The 27,047-nt window shown below is 47.3% G+C and overlaps 1 protein-coding gene and 1 long non-coding RNA gene across 2 annotated transcripts in view; one reads left to right on the forward strand and one right to left on the reverse strand.

Annotated features, from left to right (window-relative positions):
* Nucleotides 1-27,047, reverse strand: part of DZANK1 (double zinc ribbon and ankyrin repeat domains 1) — an 846,943-nt gene that overhangs the window by 559,731 nt on the left and 260,165 nt on the right. The gene's annotated exons all lie outside the window — the stretch shown is intronic.
* The window catches only part of LOC144763385 (uncharacterized), a 106,896-nt gene that overhangs the window by 78,304 nt on the left and 1,545 nt on the right, over nucleotides 1-27,047 (forward strand). Inside the window, exon 3 of the long non-coding RNA XR_013596213.1 lies at nucleotides 21,877-22,011. This is a non-coding gene — a long non-coding RNA (uncharacterized LOC144763385). The remainder of the gene's footprint in view (nucleotides 1-21,876; nucleotides 22,012-27,047) is intronic.

The raw sequence follows: 27,047 nt of genomic DNA on the forward strand, positions 1-27,047 counted from the left end.
CCTTTTCTGAATCATTTTGTCCACCATAAGCGTGGAAGGGTATACTCAGACATGAGTCCCTTGCTCACTGCTCCATCAGGATTCAAGCAAGCCGGGCCGACGACGCCTGAAATGGCAGAAACCGGTCCCCGGAAGCTTGTCTCCTTTCTGGTGAAGAATTGGCTTGGTAGTTTGGTCTGGCCTGTTCCCATGATGCACTGGGCCAGGGACAGACTAATTTGCATATAGCCAGGTTCTGAGCTGGGATGGGGCAGTGAGCTAAATAACGGTGATGGATCAAGCCCTGATCTTTGGACTGGGTAAGAGTGGTCTGCTTAATTCAGACACTCTGTTCATCACCACCCCCTTTTCTGAATCATTTTGTCCACCATAAGCGTGGAAGGGTATACTCAGACATGAGTCCCTTGCTCACTGCTCCATCAGGATTCAAGCAAGCCGGGCCGACGACGCCTGAAATGGCAGAAACCGGTCCCCGGAAGCTTGTCTCCTTTCTGGTGAAGAATTGGCTTGGTAGTTTGGTCTGCCCTGTTCCCATGATGCACTGGGCCAGGGACAGACTAATTTGCATATAGCCAGGTTCTGAGCTGGGATGGGGCAGTGAGCTAAATAACGGTGATGGATCAAGCCCTGATCTTTGGACTGGGTAAGAGTGGTCTGCTTAATTCAGACACTCTGTTCATCACCACCCCCTTTTCTGAATCATTTTGTCCATCATAAGCGTGGAAGGGTATACTCAGACATGAGTCCCTTGCTCACTGCTCCATCAGGATTCAAGCAAGCCGGGCCGACGACGCCTGAAATGGCAGAAACCGGTCCCCGGAAGCTTGTCTCCTTTCTGGTGAAGAATTGGCTTGGTAGTTTGGTCTGCCCTGTTCCCATGATGCACTGGGCCAGGGACAGACTAATTTGCATATAGCCAGGTTCTGAGCTGGGATGGGGCAGTGAGCTAAATAACGGTGATGGATCAAGCCCTGATCTTTGGACTGGGTAAGAGTGGTCTGCTTAATTCAGACACTCTGTTCATCACCACCCCCTTTTCTGAATCATTTTGTCCACCATAAGCGTGGAAGGGTATACTCAGACATGAGTCCCTTGCTCACTGCTCCATCAGGATTCAAGCAAGCCGGGCCGACGACGCCTGAAATGGCAGAAACCGGTCCCCGGAAGCTTGTCTCCTTTCTGGTGAAAAATTGGCTTGGTAGTTTGGTCTGCCCTGTTCCCATGATGCACTGGGCCAGGGACAGACTAATTTGCATATAGCCAGGTTCTGAGCTGGGATGGGGCAGTGAGCTAAATAACGGTGATGGATCAAGCCCTGATCTTTGGACTGGGTAAGAGTGGTCTGCTTAATTCAGACACTCTGTTCATCACCACCCCCTGCTCTAACCATTGAGCCACACTTCTCCACTCCAGTTGTGCCTTTAAGTTTAATTGCATACATTCCTCTTCCAATTTGGTAATCCATGTGCCCAGGTATTTGAAAGTCTCTTTGTGTACCAATTCCTTACACGCTGACGTCAACACAGGAGGCGCACCCGCCAGCGAGAACATCACAGATTTATCCCAGTTTATGCTATACCCAGAGTAGGCACCAAAGGACTGTATGATGTGGATGAGTGTATTACATGTCTGTCTAGATCTGTGGGCATAGAGCAGGATGTCGTCTTCATAGAGGGAAAAACGCTCCTCCCAACCCCCTCCTATATTAATGCCACTTACCAATGGATCCCCTCGTACCCATGAGGCCAGCGGTTCGAGCGCGAGTGCAAAGAGGATTGGCGAGAGCGGGCAGCCCTGCCCTGTAACCCTATGCAATTTGAAGACCCTTGACATGACCCCATTCCCCCCTAACCCGTGCCAACAGCTCTGAATATAGAAGGGGCACCATTACTTGAGCAGGGAGTGCAGGTTATTGTATTCCCACAAAAAAACGATTACACCAGCTGATGTGGAGTCGGTGGAGTCTGTGCTTTCTGGGTTACTAACAGTCCTGTAAAGGATTCAGGGACAACGTGGTAACTCAAAACCAATTCTGTTCTTTAGAATCGAGCACTGTACTAAGAAAATACTCTATATACATTTAAAAGTGTTTATTTCAACAGTGTCATCATGTTGCTTAGTACATGAGTTATAGCCACACTGAATAGCATTAAAACAAAACGTATTCATGTTGCTAGCAGCAAGAATAAAATTAACAGTTCTAACATAATCAGAATGTTCCTAGCAGTCTACCACCCTAAAACTACCTCTATGCACTACATTATGAATGCACGGAATAGCTACACTGCCTCTAGAATTTCTTGGGTCCCAGCGCATTGCATGCCTGTTCACTAGAGATCAGCTGTGGCTCTAAGACTTCAGCCGGGAGAGAGTGTTAGCTCAGATGTAAGACACACAATCAGCTGGGTTCAGCTCCTCTCATCTCTGCATTGACTCTTGGCATAAGAATGGATTCTGCAAAGTCTGACAGGACCTCTTGCAATAACCTGGTGCGTAGTCCTCTCTGAGTCAGTGGTCAATTCATGGAATGAGGTTAACAATAGTGTGCTGAGGCTGAAAATCTAATTTGCTAGAGAACTACAATTTCACCAGCTTTATGTTAGGATTCGCTAGTCTTAATCGATAGAGTCTGAACACAATCAACCCACTCCCCAGAAGGTAGCTCTGTGGATGCATGAGTGAGTACGGAAAGCATAACTATACCCTAGAAGGAAGGGGAAATGGAAGTGAGTGAGAGAAGAGACTGCTGGAATGGTGTAATATCACCAACCACACGTTTGTCTTACTTTTGGGAATTCACAATAATGTATTTCTAGGTGAATGCCAAACATATACTATAAGTGTATAAAACAAAGAAAATATAATATTATGTTCAATAAACAATGAAATGATCTTAGAAAAGAAGGTACTGGTGGTTAAACTTGTTGGCTTCATATTGGCGGGCAACAAAAACCTTAGCTACAATCAAAGGAAGCCAGTAACAGCAATGCTGGAATCCTCAATCAATAGCAAACCTGGAATTCAGGGAGGAGGAAAGGTAGCAAGTGCAGAAACTAGAACCAAAATGTACTCCTGACGCAAGTCAGACTACAGGCAACCAGTCTGTACATAAGACCAAATGTTAATCCAGAGAAGCCAGAGTTCAGGCAAGAAGGTCAGGGAACCAAGGGAACCGAGAAGGGAGACGAAACAACAGAGGTGAGGGAAGTTGTTCGATCTGAGATTGGCGTGTTCTCTTTTCCAAAAAATTCAACAAAGATCAACAAGGGGTTGACCACGAAAAGGATGTAAAGCCCGGTCTCCTACTAATAAAGGAGGATTGGCTATCAGATCTTATAAATGTAGCTTCTGTTAACACAGCTATTCGGGTTGCAGCTAGCAGTATGGCCCCAGTCCCTGATGGGGTACCAATAGATCTTTTTAAACGCCATGTAGATTTTTGGGCCCCTCTTTTAATGAATACTCTGAAGATAGCAGTTAAGGGCAGCCTAATTGAATACCAATTTATAAAAAGGGTGACCGGAATTCACTGGCTTGCTACCGCCCAATCTCATTAATAGATTGTACAGCTAAGAATCTTGGTCGGGTCATATTGGAAACCTATCCTATGTGAGAAATGAACGAAACGTTGAAAACCTTTGGCCCCTCTGATTTGCACTAGGGCAGGTTACAGGTTGATGCTTTAGATAGCACATCTTCCTCTTGCCCTCCCTCCCTACACTAACTTCTGACATTGAGTACTGCCGATAGGTTTTAGGAGTGGGGCAAACCAGTGTCAATCAGTTGTCTTGGGGGATGGGCTGCATAAGCTGTGCATGGGATGTGGCAACATGGAGATGGATGAGCAGCCACGAGGGCATGGTCCATAAAGTCAAGGATTTGAGGTTCGAGTGGGTGTAAGAAACATTAAATCACGTGGTTGTAGGGTTCAGTCAAGATGCATATAATTGGAAACTCATGCCAATTGGATTGGATTGGATTGGATTGTTTGGTCTGCACCAAATGTATAGCGCATCATACCAATAACGAAACACAAACAAAAAACATTTTATTTCACCTTACTCTGTTGAAATCTTCTCTGCGAGACTCACCACATTTTTAATAGGAATTGAGTAATACAAAAGTGAAGATATAATTAGCTATGAGGGTTAAGATACGTGCTGCAGAGATCTTTGTGTCCCCAGAAATCTTAAGTGAATTATAATAGTTGTGAGACAGCTCTGGTGGTCAATGCAGTTCTGGGACAGGTCTCTGTTCTGTCTAGTCACAGCTTTGACTCAAAGCAGCATAAAAAGTTAATGTGCCTGCTGCAAAGCGCATCGTGTACCGTGCAGCTCACATATTTGCATTTTTTATAGTTAGGCAAGTGAGCTTTTTCATCAAGGAGCTGTATAGAAAGTGTAAGGCATGTGTATTTGCACTGATGGTATAGCAGGAATCTGGCCAAAAAGGCAGAGGAATTTTGTACAGGGTCAAAAGCAAGCATACAGTTGAGTGATTGGACTGTCTTTTTATATAACAGGTAGAACGTAAGAAGAACATTTGTTATATAGAGAATGTACTATAATACCATGTAATATGTGTGCACTTGCATAGGTAAATACCACAAATTAAAGTTATCATAAATGTTCAGAACATAATTTGCATTTACATTTTAATTTTGAAATGACCACAATTCTTAAGAGAGGGGAGAGGTGTGGCGCCGCGGCCAGGGCGACTGACGCTGGAATCTGGGGATCAGGGTTCGATCCCCGGCTTCGGCGGCAGGTTAGCCCAGCACCATGTGACTCTGGGCAATAGCTTGCTTAATCTTCCCGACGGCCCCCAGCGCCTAGAGACCCTAACGGGTGATTGTGCGCTATACAAATGTGGATTATTATTATTATTATTATTATTAATATTATTAAGAGAGCATCAATCAATACGACATGAAGATCATTCAGTTTTACCAATCTGATGCAGTGCGGCGAAGCTGTGTGTGCAGGAAAGATAATTAAAAGCCTACTTGCCTTAATGTACAATTTGCACACTACAGTATGTTTTGAACATATTAAATGTAGTAAGACACGAGGCAGTTTTTCATGTGTTTAAATATGTCACAACTACGAATTCGTAATTGCTTAATACACGTTCTTGCTTATTCTTTATTCAAATGTCCTTTAAAATGCACCATTTCCACTCTTTTTGATACAGTATTTTCTCAGGACAGAACCAGGTACCCCACCCCTAAACCCTCCTATTATGTCGTGCTGGCTCACTTTGCTACATAAAACTCAGCTCAAACTTTTATGCCTCACCACTTTGAATTGCCACCAGCTGCCACTGCTTCCTAAGGGGTAGTGGACTGCTGCAAATCCCTGCTACCACTCATGACCTGGAAATTCCTCCTCTTGACCTCCACAGAGAGGATCCAAAAGCCACAGTCACCACAGACCTGACCTTCATAACCTTCCTGGCTTTTGGTTGAATAGTCTACGACAACCAATCCCAGAGGCGGATCCCTGAGTTTATGCAATTTCCTTATTCCAGACACCCTTTCACTTTCATAAAGATGTCATGGTTGCTCATTAACAGCGATTTACCTACTGTCTATAAATCAGAGGCAGAATGAACAAATTAATACAACTCAAGTCTTAATAATAGTTTTACATCTATATGCATGTTTTAGCTGAACCAGTTATTTCCTTTAGAACATTCACAAACACACAAAAACGCTGATCTCTAATACTTAAAGTGGAAAACTGAATATAATTCCACAGACATCTTATAGTAAATAATATACCCCATGACTGACAGGATTTAAACTGGCGAGAGGACCAAAACACACTCTTGACAACACTTTCATTTTAATAGAGAAGGCATTCATTCAGTTATTGCACACTGTTGAACCTAGCCCTCTCTGCAGGGTCATTCCCAAACAGTTTGCCCTCCACTATTTGCTGAATTCGTTTTCAGATTCAGATTCAAAATCTTTATTCAGATACAAGACTATCAGCCTTATTCATCAACGGGCCGTTTTGCGAGCCCCTAATAGCGATTCATAGCGAATCGCTATTAAGGACTCGCAAAACGGAATTCATGATGTATTGCGATAAAAAAATGCGATTCGCACGTGGCCGCAAAAACCGTTTGCGAACATCGAAAATCGCATAAAAATCGCAATTTCCGGCAACATCCGTGTCGGATTAGCGATATCGCAAATAGCGATATCGCTAATTGCGAGATCGCAAAAAGCGAGATCGCAAAATCGCGAGATCGGGAAAACGGGAAGTCGCATTTCGAGCACAGTGATGACATCACAACCAGGAAGCAGCCAGTTCCCACCCCATTCACCACAGTGAGGCAGACCTCGAGGCAGCAACAGAGACAGCTCCTGCAAGGACACCTGCTAAGTTGGACTACCACCTCCAATACCACTGCAGCAATGGCTGAGGAGGCAGTACCTGGGCCCAGCAACCCCGGGCGCAAGAGGAAACTCAAGTTCTCGGAACAAGAGTTGGAGCACCTAATTGAAGGGGTGGTGGAGAACCACTCCAAACTGTTCCTTGAAAGACTCAAGGAGGGTGCCCGAGCAGGAGAGGCGCAGGATCTGGCTCAGGATAGCGGCCGCAGTGTACTCTGTGGGTGTGGCCGACAGGTCACTGGATGACCTGAAGAAAAGGTGGTACGACCTCCGAGGTCGTGCCAAGGAGAGGGTCGCCGAGAGGCTGGGAGAGTCCCTGGGCACTGGAGGGGGAGGACCTACAGTCCCTCCAAACACCCCCCTGGAGGATCGCGTTGAAGACACGCTGGAGGAAGAGGCGTGTATTGGAGTCACCCGAATGGACTCATCCCGCCCCACCCAAGAGAGCCAAGGTAAGTGGCATGCAACTGCGACCCTGTCCCCTATGAATGGCCATGACCCTATAGCCTCCCATAATGTTCCAAAGTCATGCCATCGGTGCACATCAGTTAATGCCCTAAAGCATTGTGGGACATGTAGTGTGGCCACAATGTACAAGTACCCCAATGCAGCCAGACAGGTTCAAAAGTACGCAATGCTATAGGCAGTCAGGGAATGTCACCCAGCATGCATGTAGCAACTGCACGTGTGACAGATACATGCAACTAATGTACGTCCACTTCCCCTCACAGGTGGCGCTGACAGCAGCGACAGCGAGAGGCTGCACATAGATGAGTATGCACAGGATGACGAGGAGGTGCCGTTACACACACAGCCTCCTGCGTCTGCCGCAGCAACAACACCTGCAGCCCGGCCCACTACCACTGTGCCTCCAGCCTCTGCCCCAGCACCAACACCTGCAGCCCGGCCCACTGCCACTGTGCCTCCAGCCTCTGCCGCAGCACCAACACCTGCAGCCCGTCCTACTACCACTGTGCCTCCAGCCTCTGCCACAGCACCAACACCTGCAGCCCGGCCCACTACCACTGTGCCTCCAGCCTCTGCCGCAGCACCAACACCTGCAGCCCGGCCCACTACCACTGTGCCTCCAGCCTCTGCCGCAGCACCAACACCTGCAGCCCGGCCCACTACCACTGTGCCTCTGCCGCACCAGCAATGCCTAGCTTGACTCAACCAGCAGCTGGCGCACCAACATCATGTCCCGCGACAGCGGCGACACAGCGGCCACCCACTGTGGCAGGCCAGCAGAGCAGGCGTGGCAGGGCTCGCCTGCAGACCAATGCTCCCAGCACCAGGAGGGGGAATGGACAGCGGCTGCCGAGCATGAGTGTCGAACGTCGCATGGTCCGGATTCACCAGCTGCAGGCACGCCGGCAAGGGGCCATACAGCTGCAGCTGCATAACATTGGCCGCAATGTGGCAGGTGTGGTGGACCGGATGGACCGCATGACGGCAGCCATGGCAGGTGTGGGGGAGGGGATGGCCCGCATGACTGCAGCCATGGAGGCCAACACAGCTGCAATGATTTCACAGCGCAACACGGACCGCCGCCGCCACCGGCAGCTACTGACCCGGCTGACGGCTTACACCCGGTCAAACTATGTTATTGGCAATGCCACCTCGCAGCTATCGCGCCGGTGCGTGGCGCAGCAGCTCATTCAATGCTGCGAGGATGTGGCCAGGGTACTTGAGGGCCTGACCACTGCCGTGATGGCACTTCACCCTGCTGTACCTGCCACTGTCGGGGGTGACGATGCCAGTGAGGGGATATCAAGTGTGAGCAGCCACTCTGCCTCACACGTAGGGGTTCGCTGAGACGCAGCACCAGGCCCAACGCAGGGACACGTGCGGTGGATGAGGAGGAGCCGGAGAGGCGCTTGGGTGCTTCGCGCCGGAGGCGCACCTGACTGAATAGTACTTGTACAGGCACAGGCTGAACATAAGCCTGCCCTGTGTATTGGACGCAGCAGTATGCTGAAATACTGTTTGCAATGGAAGGATGGCAACTGGAAACATTATTGTGATTCAAACAATAAGATTTAATTTGGCATCACACATTGGCGTAGTGTCATTATTAAATTTTGCATGCAATTGTGATTTGTTGGGTGAGGGGAGAGGGTGCACTAGAAACAGTTCATTGTGATGTGGTTGCGGCGTCTGTGGCCTTCAGCTGGGTTCTCCCCGCGTGCATGACGCCCATGTGCAGGTGGCCGGTCGTCCCCTTCCGACTCACTGCCAGAGATGTCAAAAGGTATCCTGCGCTTGGTAGCAATGTTATGTAGTATTGCGCAGACAGCCACAATGCGGCAGCACAATTCAGGACTGTAGTACATGGCCCCACCTGTCTTGTGCAGTATGCGGAACCTGCTCTTCAGTAGCCCAAAAGTCCGTTCAATGCAATTCCTTGTCCGTATGTGTGCAATATTGTAACGCCGTTGCTGTGGTGTAGCAGGGTTGAGGTATGGGGTGAGGAGGTATTCACGGAGGGCGTAGCCACTGTCACCTGAATGAGAGGAGCAGAGGGTGAGTGCCTGTGCTGCGCAGCTACTTCATTGCAATGTGACATTGTTGACAAAGTGTACTTACCAAGTAGGTGTCCTTCCCCAAAGTCTCCCCTGGCCAGTCGTGTGTGGAGGCCGCTGTGCCGGAATATGAATGAGTCATGGGTACTCCCTGGGTACTGGGCCACTATGTCCGTGATGTATGTCTTAGCATTGTAGACCATCTGTATGTTGAGGGAGTGGTAGGACTTGCGATTGCGGTACATGTACTCCGTTGCAGATGGCGATGTGGGTACAGTCTATGCATCCTATCACATGTGGGAAATGGGCCACATTGTAGAATTGTAGCTTGGTCAAGTCCAGATCCTGTTGGCTGGTGGGAAATTTGATGTGTCGGTGTAGCTGGGTCAGCATTGTGTCAACGAAACTCCTGAGGCAGCGTGACATGGTGGGCTGGGATATCCCCCCAGCAACCGCTACTATCCCCTGGAAGCTCCCGGAGGCCAGGAGGTGCAGGCTACACAATACCTGGACATGTGTAGGCACGGCATTGGTCCGCCTTGTTGGGTGCTGCATCAGGGGGTCAAGGTCCTGTATTAGCTGGATTATCATTTCCCCATTCAGGCGGTACTTTGCATATATCTGCTCTCTGGTTTGGCCCAGCAGGGTGACCCGCTGGCGGAATATCCTATCCTGGATTCTGCGTCTCCTCCGTGTTGCTCGCTGTAGCCTTCGCCGCCTGACCACCATGTACATTCCTGGCATTGTGAGACTCCAACTGCTGCTGCTGATTCTCCTTATGTGTGTTTGGTCAGGCCTGCACCTGTTCCTGATTGGCCAACGTTTTTTCAACAAAAAAAATTCCAATGGCTTTTATGGTTACCACCTGCTTTGGGTTGTCCTTAATTTGCGCCTCGCAAACAGCGATTTTGTTTTTTTTCGCTATTTGCGATTTTTCATGAATACCGATTGCGATTGTATAGCGAATTTGCAATTTTTTTCCCAGAATCCGTGGTTTGTCGCACTCCTGCCGGGATTCTGCGAATCTATTTGCGATTTCAGTATTTTTTGTTTGCGCTTTCGCTATTTTCATGGTGAATGCCGATTAGGGAAATTGCGCCCGCAATAGCATTTTCGCAGCTATTGCGGGCGCAATTTTGCTTCATGAATCAGGCTGAAATCCATAAAAGTACAGTCAAATAACAACATATTACAATAAGAATGATCCAATAACAGAGGAAAGACCTATAAATAGCTGTTAAAAAAGTTTCCAATTACAACAGGTCGGGCGTAGCTTGGCGCCCAGAGAGTATGGCGGCGCACAGGTAAAGCTCCTCGGCGTGCTGGGTGGATTCCGCGGTTCCGGACCATCTGCTGCTATGTAGAAGACGGATTTATATATGGGAAGGACGTGAGCATGCTTTGCTAACATCAGCGACCTTACATACAGGGTTCACGGAGCCTTATTTGACAAAGTAAGTGCGGCCGCGGCTCCGCTTTTACCGCGGCCGCCATTTCGTTTTTTCGCGCGGTTGCGCGTTTCCTCATCTCCTCGCACTAATTCCAGCAAAGGTACATCAGACCTTCTATTTCATTCGTTTTCCTTTTGCAAGTACCCAAAGGATGAGTCTTCTTACTGATAATGACATTTCCTGAAGAACTTTAGTAATGTATGTTGTTTACTGAGGCAAGTACTCTGCATTACGAATGGCAGCCATTTTGTGTCTACTGTGTGTCCTGGCCATTTTTCCTCATATTGTCTTTTTCTTAGTCCCAGCAATTTAATTCCTGCTTCTTCCTGTCCCAATGGTTCCAGGCATGGAGAACTAATACCTTCAATGATGGAGCTTCCTCACACTATGAGGTTTACCAGATATTCAATCCTCTTTCCACATATTCTTTTAAATATACTGCATCACTCCTTGCGTCTCTTGGGACAGACTCGCATACTGTGCAGCCTCATCTTCATCAGCATTTTCATTTGAAGAAGTTTCTGCAATGCCTCGCTACTTGTTTTGCTCAAATAAATATTGACAGTTTCATCACACAGTGCCCCATTTGCTTGATGCTGGTTTGACTCTCTTCTCCATAGCTGTTCATTTACATATAACCTATGTCTCATGGTGTTGTGCCTTCTATATATCTTGTCATCAGGAGATGTTATGAGTGTGACTTATGGGCAGACTAAAAACAGCGCATTCCTCCTCTTGTAAACCAAAACACGTATTTATTAAAAATTCAAGGATTTTCTCTGAATTTGCTAGATTAGAAGACTCTCCGACATCTTCCTCTCAGTGCTTGGAGACTACAATGGATTCCTCCTCTGTTGTGTCGGGGATTCTAACACCAAACGGCTAAAAAAAAATCCTCCCTCGCCACCTAAGTCAACCTTGCCAGTTTCTATGGAGCTGTTGCTGGAGAAAATCAGAGCTCTCAGACCCTTCATGGAAGAAACCAACGACAAACTGCAAGTTTTAACAGACAACTGGTCTCAACTGGAAACGAGGGTCTCTTCAGTGGAACAAAGTGTCTCTTCTCTACAAGAAACCTGTGTCAACGTGTCTCATCTGCATTCACAAGTCTCTTTGCTCCAAAGGCAAGTGGAGGACCTTGAGAATCGCAATAGACGGAATAACCTATGTATTTACGGTCTGGGAGAGGGCATTGAAGGATCTGACCCTCTCACTTTTTTCAAGTCATTCCTTCCTAAATTATTACAGTTACCAGAAGGCACGATGCTCAACGTCCAACGCGCACATCGAATAGGCCAACTTCCTTCTCATTCCTCAACTTCCCAACGTCCAAGAGGAGTCATTTTATACTTTTTAGAATATACAGATTTAATGAAGGTGTTGTCAGCGGTCAAAGCTTCTCCACGAATTACTTGGTTGGGCTCCTCTCTGTTCTTCGCAAAGGACTAGGCCAAGGCCACTGCAAATCGATGCAAGGCATTTCTTTTTTTTGTTGAATTTTTTTTATTGAATTTAACAAAAAACAACATAACACAGTTCACAAGGCATAGAACAGTAAGGCGATCATGAGTCCATGCGGGCGCAGCTCTGAACAGTACAGTACATGCAAATAAGCAAAATCGATAGCGAGGAGGGGGGCAGCGAGGAGACAATGCAATATATACAATAGGTGCAAATTATTTGGAATGTCATTTAGGGGGACGAGGGAATATCAAGGGTAAGATCCTGTGGGGGAATACATACATTTCCACGATAAGCATTCCACTGTGACCAAATTCTGTTCCATTTTTTGGGTCTGCCCCGTGACAGGTACACGGTCTTTTCCCTAAACATGCACCAGTCCATGTTCTCCTTCCATGCCAATACAGTGGGTGATCTATGGGAGCCCCATAGCTGTGCAATATCCCTCTTTGCAATCATGTTGCCAAGGGTAGCCCAGCTGGTCTGTGCAATATTATAATCATTGGGTTCTCACACATTCAAGAGACAGCGCCGGGCCTTGGGCAGAAGCGAAACCCCCGTGACCCTCTCCATAATTGCATGCACTCGGGACCAAAATTCAGCCACCTCGGGACATTCCCATAGAATGTGAAGAAAGGTGCCAGTCATGCCGCAGCCGCGCTTACATAGCCCATCCAAAGAATAACCCATTTGAACCAGACTCGGACTAGTGACATACACACGATGAAGGATCTTAAGTTGGACGAACCGAAGGCGGGCAGGTATGGCAACCTCTTTAGGCGAGGACAGTGCAGATTGCCAGTCCTCGTCATCCAATTCCAATCCATCGTCAGTCCATAAAGCTCTGAGGCGCACAAGCAGATCAGCTCTATTATTGATCAGCTTTTTGTAGATCAATGAAATTGTACTATCAGGTACGTAGCCATCCAGAATACGGTCCTCAAGAGGCGAGGATTCAGGAATATCAGTCCCCACAGCAAAGACTGACAGCAGGGCATGACGTACCCGAGCATACCTAAAAAATTCCCTGTCCCCAAGCTCGTATTCCGTCTTAAGCACCTCAAAGGTCTTAACATTTCCTTTAGACCAGAGGTCGTCCACCTTGCTTAGGCCAATCATATCCCATTTGTCAAAGCCTTTCGTCCTCCACAAGTTGCCCAAACCCTCAGAATCGTACAATGGTGTTGCGCGGGTCAGTCTATCACACCATCCCAAGGCCGCATTCGCATCATGCCACACTCGTACAGCGATTTTAGTGGGCCCGGCCAATGTTCTATAAAGCCCCTTAGAATATAGCGCCATATTGAAATTCCCACCTGGCAAAAGATGTTTGTCCATTTCAAAGGCCGGGGTAGGACCGGGAGCGTAAGTTGCGTGGTTGATCGCACTCAATTGAAAAGCCCAATAGGAGCGCCTAATATCTGGGAGGGCAATGCCTCATTCATACCACGGAAGCGTAAGTTTAGACAGAGCAATGCGCGCACGTCCATCCCAAATCAGCCGCCTCTGCAGGCTCTCCACTTCACGAAAGTAACCCGAAGGAATGGGGTCAAAAGAGTTCTGGAGTGCATATAAAAATCTGGGCAGCGACATCATTTTAAAAAGAGCCGCACGGCCCAGTGGCGACAGAGGCAACTGACGCCATTGTGCAACATCAAGCTTAAGCCGTTGGAGAGGGGGCAGCAAATTGCGTTTATAGCGAACTGTAGGATCCAAAGTGACATAAATCCCCAGGTATTTGAAGCCAGTCTCAGTTACTTGAATTGGGAATCTACGAGGCAGAGGAGGAAGACTCCCTGCCAAAACGTAAACACATGATTTAGCCCAATTAATAATGAGACCCGAGTTCTGACCAAAAGAGGTCAAAACGTCAAAGAGCACATTGAGGGATTTCTGAGGGGACGTAAGGTATAGGAGGATGTCGTCCGCATATAGCGAAATTTGATCCTCAAAGTCGGGAGTCCACCGAATGCCTTTCATCGAAGGCTCCCAACGGAGCCACTCCGCCAATGGTTCTAAGGCAAGGGCAAAGAGCAACGGAAATTGAAGACCTCTGAGGCGGAAAGCCGGAGGTGGTGTGACTCGTGATTTTAAAACTGCTTATTTAGTGTTTATTTTACATTTGTTACAACTTTGTGTCCACTCAGAGATCCTCTCTGCATTTTTAACTCCTGCAAGCACTTACAGCGGATTTTAGCGCTGTTCCTTGCAGCAGACTCCACGGCCGCCATCGCTAGCGCGAGGCCACGCCCACCCGTTAGGCCACGCCCACCCTCCCAGCCTATGAAAGCGCTGATTGCAAGCGCGCCTACTGAAATTGAAGACCTCTGAGGCGGAAAGCCGGAGGTGGTGTGACTCGTGATTTTAAAACTGCTTATTTAGTGTTTATTTTACATTTGTTACAACTTTGTGTCCACTCAGAGATCTTCTCTGCATTTTTAACTCCTGCAAGCACTTACAGCGGATTTTAGCGCTGTTCCTTGCAGCAGACTCCATGGCCGCCATCGCTAGCGCGAGGCCACGCCCACCCGTTAGGCCACGCCCACCCTTCCTCTACTTAAATGTGCTTCCCACGCAAGCGCAGCGGACGAGCGCAGCGGACGAGCGCAGCGGGAGCGCCGTTTGCGCGCCGAAGGCGCGCCTAAGGCAAGCCCGTCTGCGCCCGTCCGCGATCGTACGCGGTCCAGGGCCACAACCCCTGCTCCTCCGAATGGCCACATACGGTGGAGCAAGCAGGATCTACTCAACGCATGCCACAAAATCGATGATTCATGCAAGCATAGTCTATGCGTGGAAAACCATATGGGTTGTGAACACTGTCACTTCTCATTCGACCACGGTAAGAATACAACTAATATGAACTATACCATACACTGCGGACTGCTTAACGTACGCTCACCGAGAAAACACAGGCTAGATCTATATGATCTACTTACTGAGAACCAATGGGATCTTGTGTTCCTAACAGAGACATGGCTAGATAATGAATCTACACCATACGCCCTTGAGGCAACTCCGGGAGGGTATACAATACATAGACTGGATAGACCCACAGGCAGAGGAGGTGGAATCGCAATTATAGCCCGCGAAAACCTACGATGCCAGCTAGATAGCTCTCCCATCCTGGACAGTGAAGCAGGGAGCTTCACTGTCAAAGTGAATAATAACTACACACTAAAGGGCATACTAATTTACAGACCCCCCAGGCCCCATAGCTAGATTCAAGGAGAGTTTGGTTGAAGGAATCATGGAAACCGCACTGTGCAATGACAAGTTTCTGGTACTCGGGGATCTCAATCTTCATCTTGATAACCCATCAGACCACGTCAGTAAAAATTTTTGTCAGGCACTGAAAGCCCTCCAACTTACCCAAATTGTTAAAGGCCCTACCCATCAACTGGGTCATCTGCTGGACCCCATATTTGTCAACTGGGGGGAAGCGGAAGCTATGACCCCCATTCCCATTCCTTGGTCGGACCACTACTTGGTCCCTTTTTCCATACCAATCCCTGGAAGCAGACCCCCACAGCCACCAGTTATGTACCACCTCAAACGGAAATGGGCTACATTCTCTCAGTCTAAATTCTGTGCAGAATTAACGAAAGGAGGAAGCCCAGGAGGGAAGGATGCTGACACGGCCAATGCTAACCTCTGCACACGCATTAATCAGGCACTAGACTGCACAGCCCCTTTGCTAAAAACCAAATTTGGGGGACGCATAAACAAAACTGCCCCGTGGTTCAACACTGAACTAAGAGTTCAGAAAACCGCACTGAAAAGAATCGAAAGAGAATGGCGCAAGACTCTCTCTGAAGAAACCAGAAAGAATTATCTAACCGAGAGACGAACCTACCATGGACTAATCAGAAAGACGAAAACAGCATACTTTACGACTAGGATCAGTGAGGCTGGTAACTCGACGAAAGAGCTGTTTTCACTCTACAAAACTCTTTCAAGTGGCAACCCAGCTATTGCCCCCGATGACTGCTCGCCAGAATTGTGTGACAAAATCGCAGATTTTTTCTCAGATAAAATAACTAAAATCTACTCAACATTCCCTACGCAGTCCAAAACCGGGGCAGACTTTGTTGAAAGTCCAAGGGAGTGGGGAGATAAACCAAGACTTACCAACTTTAGAACCCCTCCCACGGAAGATCTTCTAAAAATCTGTAGGTCGGTGAAGTCGGGCTCTCCGCGGGACCCAACCACACCCAAACGCCTGACGGATAGTCTAAGGGTACTAGAACCATACATTAGACATGTACTCGATGTATCTTTTAGCACCAGGACAGTACCTAGGGACTGGAAAAAGGCGGTTGTTCTGCCCCTCAGGAAGAAACCGACCATCAGTTTTGAGAAACTTGACAATCTCCGCCCAATTTCACTCCTGCCCTACCTAGCCAAGGTGGCTGAAAAGACGGTCAATAAACAACTAATGGACTTCGTGGAAAAGGCTGCCTTATTGCACGACACCCAATTCGGATTCCGCCCCCGCCACTCTACAGAGTCCGCACTGCTTACTGCAGTTGAGACCCTACGTCAGGGGGTAGATGAGGGACACACCATGGCCCTCATCCTATTGGACCTGAGTGCAGCGTTCGACACTGTGGCGCACGACAACTTGCTACAGTGTCTGAACAACGGAGGTATATCCGAAGCTGCACTCCAATGGTTACAATCCTTCCTGACAGGGAGAAGCTTCCAGGTTCGCCAGGGCGACCACTACTCGAGAGACTGGGTTTGGGACAGGGCGTCCCCCAGGGTTCGTCCCTGAGCCCAACCCTGTTTAATCTCTATGTCTCTCCAGTGGCTTCAATTGCCGTGAGTCACGGATTGAGCATCGTGTCATACGCCGATGACACGCAGCTGGCTATCTCCCTATCGCGTGCACCCGGTCTTGCGATGGACAGTTTCAGGAACTGCATGCAAGAACTTGCAGCCTGGATGTCCACCAACTGCCTTAAGTTAAACGGCAACAAGACCGAGGTGCTCGTCGTGGGGGGGAACCCATCTGTTTGGTCATCGGCGTGGTGGCCTCCTTGTCTGGATGAAGCTCCCATACCCCGCCAGGGAGTAAAAAACCTTGGCGTATGGCTCGACGCTGACCTATCTTTTGGACCCCAAATAGACCGTGTTGCAGGCGTCTGTTTTGGTGTCCTAAAAACCATAAGGAAGGTCCTTGACCTCCTTCCTATGTCAGCACGGAAAACACTGGTACACGCCCTTGTGACATCACGCCTAGACTACGGCAACCTACTCTACCTGGGTACCACCTGTAAAGCCATGAATCGCCTTCAGGTAATACAGAACGCGGCTGCCCGTCTCATCCTAAAAATCCCTAAACGATCAGACACCAAAGCCGCTCTCAAGACCCTCCACTGGTTGCCAGTAAAGAGCAGAGTGGAATTCAAAGCCCTCTGTACATGCCACCGCATCCTGGCTAAGAAATCTCCTATTCCACTCCAGAACTTAGTGACAAGGTATACACCTGCACGCGAGCTGCGCTCCTCATATGAGGGCCTACTTCAGGTTCCCAGGGTCAAAAGAGCCCGTATGGGCGGACGCTCCTTCCGTTATCTGGCAGCGAAAAGCTGGAATTCCCTCCCTCTCCATCTCCGTCTGGATCCATCCGAATCCAGCTTCCGCAAGAACCTAAAAACACACCTGTTCTCTAGATAAAGGATCCCTGATCTCCACCTCGCATAGAGTTCTTCAGTTGCAGCGCGGGGACACGCTTTGGCGTAACCAAGCGCTCTACAAGCTACCCTTATTATTATATTATTATAACGGGGACAGCGGGCAACCCTGCCGAGTGCCTCGCCCAAGTGTAAAAACACTGGAGACCCTCCTGTTAACAACCACCTGGGCCAGGGGCCGCTCGTATAGAAGCCTCACCCAGGCGATGAATGTCGGACCAAACCCAAATTCGGAAAGAGCCGCCCAAAGATAAGGCCATTCTATCGTGTCAAAAGCCATAGTGGCGTCCAAGGAGGCCAAAATGGCCGGCTCAGTAAGAGTCTCAGCTCTCGCAAGAACTCCGTGAAGTCTCCGAAGATTAAGGGCGGTATTCCTGTGTGGGATGAAACCAGATTGATCCGGATGGATCAAGTCGCTAATCACCTTATTCAATCAATTAGCTAGCAATTTGGCCAGTATTTTGGGTTCGGCATTAAGTAATGAAATGGGCCTATATGAGGCACAACGATCGCGCGGCTTACCCTCCTTGTGGATAACAACGATGGTAGCTAAGCGCTGATCAACGGGAAGGGAACCAGAGTCGAAAGCCTCAAGAAACATACCCCTTAAATAAGGCGCCATTTTGTCGGGACGCAGCTTGTACAGTTCGATGGGCAAACCATTAGGGCCCATTGCCTTACCAGAACGAAGGGAACGTATGGCGATAGCAACTTCGTCTACCGTAAGAGGCGTATCCATTAGATCTCTATCATCATCAGAAATGCGAGGCAGTGCAATGTCCCGCAACAACAATTGGGAATCCGCCTCATCCCCATCACTGACCGAGGCATACACAGTTCGGAAATGGTCAACAAAGCATTCAACTATACCAGCCGGGTCAGTGACACACTCACCATCCAACCTTTCAATCACAGGGACGACACGATGCACTCTTTCTCTCTTGTCCAGCCACGCAATCAGTTTACCAGCCTTGTCGCCCACATCATATATCCTGCCTTGTTGCTCTCTGCTCATCACTTTCGCCGCATCGGTCACAAGGGCTCTATAATTAGCTTGTTTCAGACTGAGGGAATGCAATTTAGAACGAGTAACACCATCTGCAAGATCACTCTCGAGCACAGTTATGTCGGTTTCGAGGCGTAGAAGTTCCTCATATTTAGCCTTCTTGGCGGCAGCAATCAACGACAGAGAATGTCCGCGGATGACCGTCTTGAAAGCCTCCCACAAGGAAACAGAGGAAGAAACAGACCCCACATTTTCATTGAAATAATGGTCAATAGATTTTATCAGTTCAGAGCGGGTTTTAGGATTGCGAAGATACCAGGGGTTTATAGGAGCCACTCTACCCTCACTACCCACTCCAGTCTCAACACAAAGCCACAGGGGGGAGTGATCAGAAATGCCCCAGGGAAGATGACAAATCTCTCTAATGGAGGATGATTGGGCTGCTGGTATTAAAAAATAATCTAACCTGGAGACACTACCATGGGCCCCCGAGTGAAAAGTGTATTTCAGCTGCGTGGGGTGCATCAATCTCCAACTGTCTACGAGTCCAAAGGTTTCCAGCAAATCACTCAACCACATTTGAGACCTAGGTAAATCCCTGGAAGGGTAGCGATCAGAAATGCCAGAGACCACGGAGTTAAAGTCTCCGCCCAGAATCAAAAGACCCTCAGGAAGCCCCAGTACGAGCCTCCCAAGGTCAGCAAAGGTGGACACCTGCAGGCCCGGAGGGACATACGTTGCGAGTATAGAAAGTGTCTTACCCTCCCATCTACCAGTGAGCGCCGCATAGCGCCCCCTGTCATCGAGTGTTATCTCATCAATTTCAAGGGGGAGAGAAGACCGGACTAGAATGCCCACCCCTCTGGAGCCGGAGGTGAATCCAGAGTGAGCGACCAGGCGGTATCCACGTCTATTCATAGCCTGGCATGCGTTACCAATTAAATGCGTCTCCTGTAAAGGGACAATATCGGGGGAGTGACGTCTAAGGAACTGCAGCACCACCCCACGTTTTATCCTGTCTCCCAACCCATTAACATTCCAAGACAGCAGCCTCAACTCACTACCCCCCATCCCCGAGAAGGAAACAGAGCACAACCCCCACGAGACCCAATGATGGATGCAAATGAGAAAACAATACAATGCCTTGTGAAAAGAGACAAACACACAAACACCCCCCACCGCCCCCAACTTGAACCCGTTACAACACCCCCCACCCTGCACCCCTGCCAAAAGCCTCCCCAACTTGCAGTGTGCCTGTCGCCCCACCATAAAACTAATCTACACAAAGAACCCAGGAGGCGGAAGAGACCCTTGTACACCCCGCCACCCTCGGGCCAACCTAAAATAGAACGAAAGAACAATTATCCAAACTCAGCTGACAAACAGGTGGAAAGTTCAGACGTCGGGAACTACAATGTCACTCTTGATCCGTCGAGCCGCTGTCGGCGCCACCGGGGTGCTCAGTTCGATTATCCCTTTTCGGCAAGGAATCAAGCCAGTCACTGACATTGTCCGGACGATCGAAAAAAAACGTTCGTTCTTCATATTCGAAACGAAGTCTGGCTGGAAACAACATAGCATACTTAAGGCCCAAATCGCGCAGCCGTCGCTTCACTCCCTGAAACCCCATTCTCTGCCGCTGAACCAGTGGAGTAAAGTCGGGATAGAAGTTCACAGTGGTGTTTTCGAATTTCACAGGGCCGCCCTCCCGAGAAGCTCGAAGGATAGCGTCCCTGTCCCGAAAGTGGAAGAGTCTGGCAATGATGGGTCTCGGGGGGGGGCACCCGGCTTCAGCTTCCCGCCAGGAGATCGATGGGCCCATTCAACCGCAAAGAATTTACTGAGTCCGGCGGGGGCGAGGTGATTCAGGACCAGGTCTTCCACCATGAGATCGGTGGGAGCGTCCTCGGGATTTTCCGGAACACCTACGATGCATATATTATTGCGCCGGGCCCTACTTTCAGAATCCTCGAGCCGACGGGCCATCAAGTCACGTGAAGAACGCAAGTCAGTCTGTATGTCCGTGACATCAGTAGTCAGGCTGGAGGTCTTCAAATCCAACGCCTTGACCCTCTCATTGGTCTTCGCCAGGTCCGCTCTAATCAGCGTGACATCGACCGCCACCGTATCAATCTTGGAGGCGAGGGCCTCATACTGTTGTCCCATGGAGGCCTTCATACTGGTGATGGCGCTCATGACGTCCTGAAGCGAAACCTCCGTAAGCGCCGCAGAATCCATCATGGGGTCTTCAGGAGTACGGCCAGTGCCGTAGGGGGATCCTTTAGGATGGGTATAGCGATCTATCACATTGGTTTGAGTTTGTCCCCCTCGGAGAGGCGTTTTCGTCTTGTGCTTCTCGGTGTCCGGTTTGGTGGCCATATTGGAAACAGCGCACCGGAGGGGCCCTCGGGACCTGGTAAAAATGGCCGATCTCAATGAAGCCAAGAGTATATGAAAGTGGGCCAAAATAACGAAAAATGCCAACAGGGCAGGAGACCAGACGTTCACGGAAGAGGGCACTAAACAGTAAAGCGATATCAAGCCGGATCCGGGGCAGATCTGAGAGGATGCCAGTTAAGCAGAACCCGGAGTAGGATAGTGAAACTGAAAGTTGAAATGAGGCCGCCCTGGGGACAACCCGTCAGGCCGTTGTTGTTCAACTACTCCTCGGCCTGAAGATCAGCAGAGCCCCCGGCCCAGTCCCGGGGCAGGCCGTAAAAGTTCGAGTCGATGTTAAAGCGGCTCCCGACGTCCGATTTCAATTTGGAAAAGAATATTGAGGTCAGCCAAAGGTCGCCTTCAAAAGCCCATCTTCAGAATCAGGATATAGTCAGGATATTTGCGAAGGGCGGCGCGGGTCTCGGGAGCTCTGTGCTCACGCGACCATCTTGGATGCACGCGAAGCTCCTCCCTGATGCAAGGCATTTCTAAACATGAGAACTGATCTGCGGTCAATTGGGGCCCGATGCGGTCTTTTTACCCGTGCCTCTTCAAAGTTACTTACAACAACCGAACAATGACATACGAAGATCATGCACGTCTTCAAAGCTTCATAAATTCTTGTCAAACAAATACTATGGACTCTACGAGACCTTCCTCCTCATTCTCTACTTGAGATTGTATTTTCCTCTGAATGTATTTTTCTAAGCTCTGTTCTTTTTCCTAATGGTTCTTATTCCAAGTTCTGAAGCTCCCAGTTTTCCAAACAACTGCCAAATGTATTGTTATTACTAAGTCAAATATTTTATTGCACTTTTGATTATTGCTCATGTTGGTTCGTTTTGGTACTGTCCTTTCTAATAATCCTTCTTATCATTATTGTGTTTTGTCTTCACAGATTTTATATCCTTGTTTCCGTGGCGTCTTCCCAGATCCCTGTTCGGCTGACCTTGGGCGTACCGCCTACTCCATGTGGTTCCACCTCCCTCCTCATGTTTTCCGGATCGTGTTTCCTTGATTTTCCCTTTTGTAGGTATGTTTTCCTTCTGTTTGTTTAACATGTTTGTGTTCCTACATGTTGTCCTATTCCCCCTCCTTTATTCCCTTTTCCAAATATTCTCCTACTTCCCTTCTTATCTTCATTTTGTATTCTATTTTTGGGTGTCGCTTTCTTCCTGCCTTCCTATGACTTTTCTCACGTCGCTGTCTTCTTTGGTCAGCATTCTCATCTTCAGTGTGACTTTCACCTTGCTACTACTTTTCTTCTTTCCTTGGTTTTTATTTATCACTGTCTCCTAGATGATTTGGGCTTTTCTCCGTTCTTTCTCTCATTTTTCTGGATCGATGTGTTTCTAATATTCCATGTCATTAAGAGTCATTACTTGGAACATTAAGGGTTTAAATTCCCCCATTAAGAGGCAAAGAATTCTGTCTCATTTAGCCAAACTAAATGTTGATTTTGCTTTCCTACAAGAAACTCACCTTTCAGATTCCGAATCTTTAAAATTGAAGAGAGGTTGGATAGGTGATGTTTTCTATTCTCCAGGTGATGGCAAACGTAATTGAGTGATGTCTTATCTCTCCAGAAAAGTGGGTTGAACATTTTAGTGGCATATATACTGACGTGAGCCAGGAGTTGCCTATCTCACAAGGGGATAACATCCACGCCTCAAATGTGCTACTCACAGAGGAGGAAGTGACTGAGGCGATTATGTCGACATTAAAGGGTAAAGCGCCAGGCCCAGATGGCGTACCGGCAGATCTCTATAGGGCAGATCCCATTGTATGGGCTAGAATTCTGACACTTGTTTTTAAATCTGCGACCAAGGTCGACTTTCCCAAGTCTTGGGCCAAAGCTGTTATAATTCCAAATTTTTAAAAAGGGCTCAAGAGAGGATCCGGCCTGTTATAGACCGATCTCTCTCTTGGACTCTGCAGCTAAGATAATGGGGAAGGCCGTACTCGCCCGTCTAACAGATTGGTTAGACAAAAACAGCATCATATCGGACCTGCAGTATGGGTTTAGGCAGGGAAAGGGCACGACGGGACAATGCCTTAATCTACACCTAGTAATAGGGAAGTACACGGTCGCTAAGCGTGGGGACATCCGTTTAGCTTTTATGGACTTATCCACTGCTTTTGACCTTGTAAACAGGCAAAAACTTTGGGCTTCCCTACATAGTATTGGGCTAGAACCGGCTTTGATTTCCTTCTTGGCAGCCATCCATGAAAATACCACGGCCGCTGTTCGTTACAATGAGAACGGCAGCCTAACTGAGGCATGGCCGGTCAAGCGAGGGGTGCGACAGGGGTGCATTCTTGCACCCCTGCTGTTTACACTCTACATTAACAAACTGGGTGATGCCCTGATCTCTTCTTGTAATGATGTCCCCAGAGTAGATTAAAAAACGGATCCCGGCATTACTGTACGCAGATGATGCCGTTTTGGTGGCTAGGACGTCGCGGGGGTTACAATCCCTTATAGATTGTTTTATTGATTTTATGGACTCTCTAGACCTAATAACTAACCTCAAAAAGTCACACTCTATGACTATCGGAAAGGGACGGGCTAAAAAGTCAAAATTTTATTGCAAGGGTATTGAACTTACGAAAGTCCCTGCTTTCCCATATCTAGGCGATCATAGGTTATGCAGCGTGCTCACAAAAAGAATACTTTAGCCAGAGCGACTGGGTCATTACTAGGATTTGCACAAAGTATAGGCTCTAAACCACTCCCGGCCCTCATAAATATCTATAATGCTAAGTGCCTCCCGATGGTTACGTGTGGGAGTGATGTATGGGTCTATACTGACACTGGCGATATACAGACAGCAGAAAATGATTTCTTTCGCAAGCTGCTATCGCTCCCAGCCTCTACTCCAATTTTTAATCTTCATGAGGACCTAGGTGCTGGCTTAATTTCAGATCAGATTGCGGTTGCCCCGCTATTATGTTGGTTAAGAATCTGGGCTCAGCCGCCACCAAATCTGAAACAGATAATTATTCAGGACTGTGTGTCTTTAGACAAAGGATCTGATATCCCTTGGATTCGCTATATTAAGACACAAATGGACTCATTGGGCTGTTCTGATCTGTTTTCAAACCCTAGAGCCCTTGGCAAGGTGGCTATTAGAGACTTGAAGTCCCAGTTCCTGAATAGAGTAATGTCAGCAAGGGAGGAGGCAGAACTAACCAAACCTTCGGTGAGGAGTTTTGTTATGTTGAGTTCAGGCAGAGAGATACAGCCATACCTGACTTACATAAACAAACCCTATCACTTGTTTGTGTTAACAAGATTCAAACACAATATGCTCCTCTGGCTACTGGCATTCCCAAAAGGCTTTTCAAAAGAGGGGTCGTTGGGTCCCTGCCCTTGTGATAATTTTTCAGAGCAGAATACCCTCCACATGTTTTTTTTCTGTGATTTCTATGTACCACTGCGCAGGAATTTTATTTTACGTTTGTTAAGAGGGGCTAATTTTGAGCAAGTTAGGCCAGCTCTAGCCTATTTGCAAATGCTCGGTTCCTCGGTTGTGTGCTTTGGGGTAGCTAGTTATATCACTGGGGCAATTAGGCAAAGAAACAAACTTCAACTATAGTGCTGTTTCTCTTCTTCTTTTTTAAAGTATTTTATGTAAAATGAGATTTTTAACCTATGGATTTTGGTGTGTGACAAACTTTTTAACGTATTTATTTGAAAGCCAAGGGCGTTTTTTGGTTGGGGGGGCGTACCTATGGACAGCAAATGGTCTCTTTAAAATTGGCATATGTATTATTGTCTGTCTTATTTATAATGTATAATAGGTAGTTGTGATGTGATCTGTGCCTTGATGGTTTTAAATTGTAACCGAATAAAGATACTTTGACTTTGAATGATGTTATTGTGCCGCAAGTCCCTCACATACTCTTTGCTTTCTCAAGAGTCTGACGCGAATGGTAGATGGTTAAATGTTAAATTATCTCTCAAGGGTGTTCCAATCTCTTTTCTGAATGTGTACACCCCCACATAAGGTGAACCTTCTTTTTGGCCCACGTTTGCCAAACATATCACCCACTTTACGGACAGCAATTTTATCCTAGCAGGAGACTGCAATCAAACTTTTTATCCTTTCATTGACAGGATATCCAAAGTCACATTTATTCCTACCAAACCTCACAAGTCCTTCGTTCAGGCGATCAGGCAACATAAACTTCTTGATGCCTGGAGCCTTTGTAACCCGACCACTAAATAATTTACCTTTTACTCCCCTTCCCACTACTCTCAGTCTAGGATTGATTATATTTGTGTCTCTCATAATATTGCGCAGACTCTTACTAATGCAGAGATTGGCCCAATTCTATTATCAGATCATGCCCCTGTCTCTATAAGCATTGATATTCTACCTAAAGCTACAGGCCCCAAACAATGGTGTTTTAATAACGCTCTTCTTTGGATCCAAAGTTCACCGCCTCTTTTACCAGTTTCTTTGATGAGTTCTTTGAGATAAACCAAACTCACTCCACGTCCTCTTCCACCCTATGGATGCTTTTAAGGCCAGGGCAAGAGATTTTATAATTGGCTTTGTTGCAAAAAAACTGAAAATTGCACGCAAATTCATTGGGGACCTCCTTCAGAAGATTAAGAGATTGGAGCACTCTTATTATACTTCACATTCTAATGATTGTCTAACAGCCCTCATTAATGCCAAGATGCAATTCAACAAAAAATCTACAGAAGATGCTTCTTTATTTCTGTTAAAATTCAGTGCAAAATTTTATGGGGGCAAAAACAAAGCGGGGAAAATTTTGGCCAATTATTTAAAAGTCAAACATAATAAGCTAAATATCGAGTCTGTTTATGATGCAATTTCTGATTTGAAACATAAGGATGTTGATATTTTGAACACATTTTCTCTCATCTATAAAACACTACACACCTCTGAAACTCAACCTACTACTCAATCCCTTTCCCATTTTTTCACTAGCATCCATAAACCTCAAAATTTCTCACCCGATCTCTCTTCTCTGGAATTAGACTTAACACAGCAGGAATTATTTACAGCCCTCCAACATCAGAGGGACAAAGCGCTAGGACCAGACGGTTTCACGGTCGAATTTTACCTTCATTTCTCTAAACTTGTACTGCCCAAGTTGTATTCCCTTATTGACCCTTTCACCACATTAGGCAATTCCTCAGGCTCCTTCTCTGAAGCACACATATGCTTTATACACAAAGAAGGAAAGGATTCTAAGCACTGCAAGAATTATAGGCCCATCTCCTTGGTCAACATTGATAACAACATTTTTCCAAAGGCATTGGCAATACGATTGGACTCCTATTTACCAAACTTGTTGGGCAAAGAACAGTCCGGGTTTGGTAAAGGGCGATTTATAACTGATAATACAAGACTCCTTTTTAACATTCTATCCAAATCCTCACACTTTAAACAACCCCTTGTAGCAATTACACTGGACGCTGAAAAAGCGTTTGATAGAGTTGAATGGACTTATTTGTTCTATACCCTCAAATGGTTTGGTTTTGGCCCTAAATTTATTTCTTAATTACCCTTCTTTACTCCACTCCCTGTGCGGCGGTTTTTGCCAATGGTTTAGTGTCTCCATTTTTTAATTTGGGAAGAGGTGTACAACAAGGATGCCCTCTATCCCCCTTCCTTTTTAACCTGGCCTTGGAACCTTTTCTTTCCAAATTACGTCAGAACCCCAATATCCATGGTTTTCAATCACTACATTCCCACGTTAAATTTGCACCATACGCTGATGACATTTTACTCTTTATGTCTACACCAAGTGATTCAATCCCTGCCTTTCTAGCAGAGGTGAGTGAATACTCTAAACATTTCTGGATACAAATTGAACAACGACACAGATGTGAGATTCTACCTTTAACGAAATACACTTTTAAATCAGATTTTGAAGCCCCTAACTTCACTTGGAGTCCTAATCACATTAAATATTTGGGTCTGCATCTTACCTCCTCAATCTCAGATACAGTATCACTTTGTATGAATAAATGCATTCAAAAGATTTCGGACTTGTCCGCCAGATGCACCCTCTTTATTTATCTTGGTG

The sequence above is a fragment of the Lissotriton helveticus genome, chromosome 6 (assembly GCF_964261635.1).
Source record: "Lissotriton helveticus chromosome 6, aLisHel1.1, whole genome shotgun sequence".
NCBI classification, from domain to species: domain Eukaryota; kingdom Metazoa; phylum Chordata; class Amphibia; order Caudata; family Salamandridae; genus Lissotriton; species Lissotriton helveticus.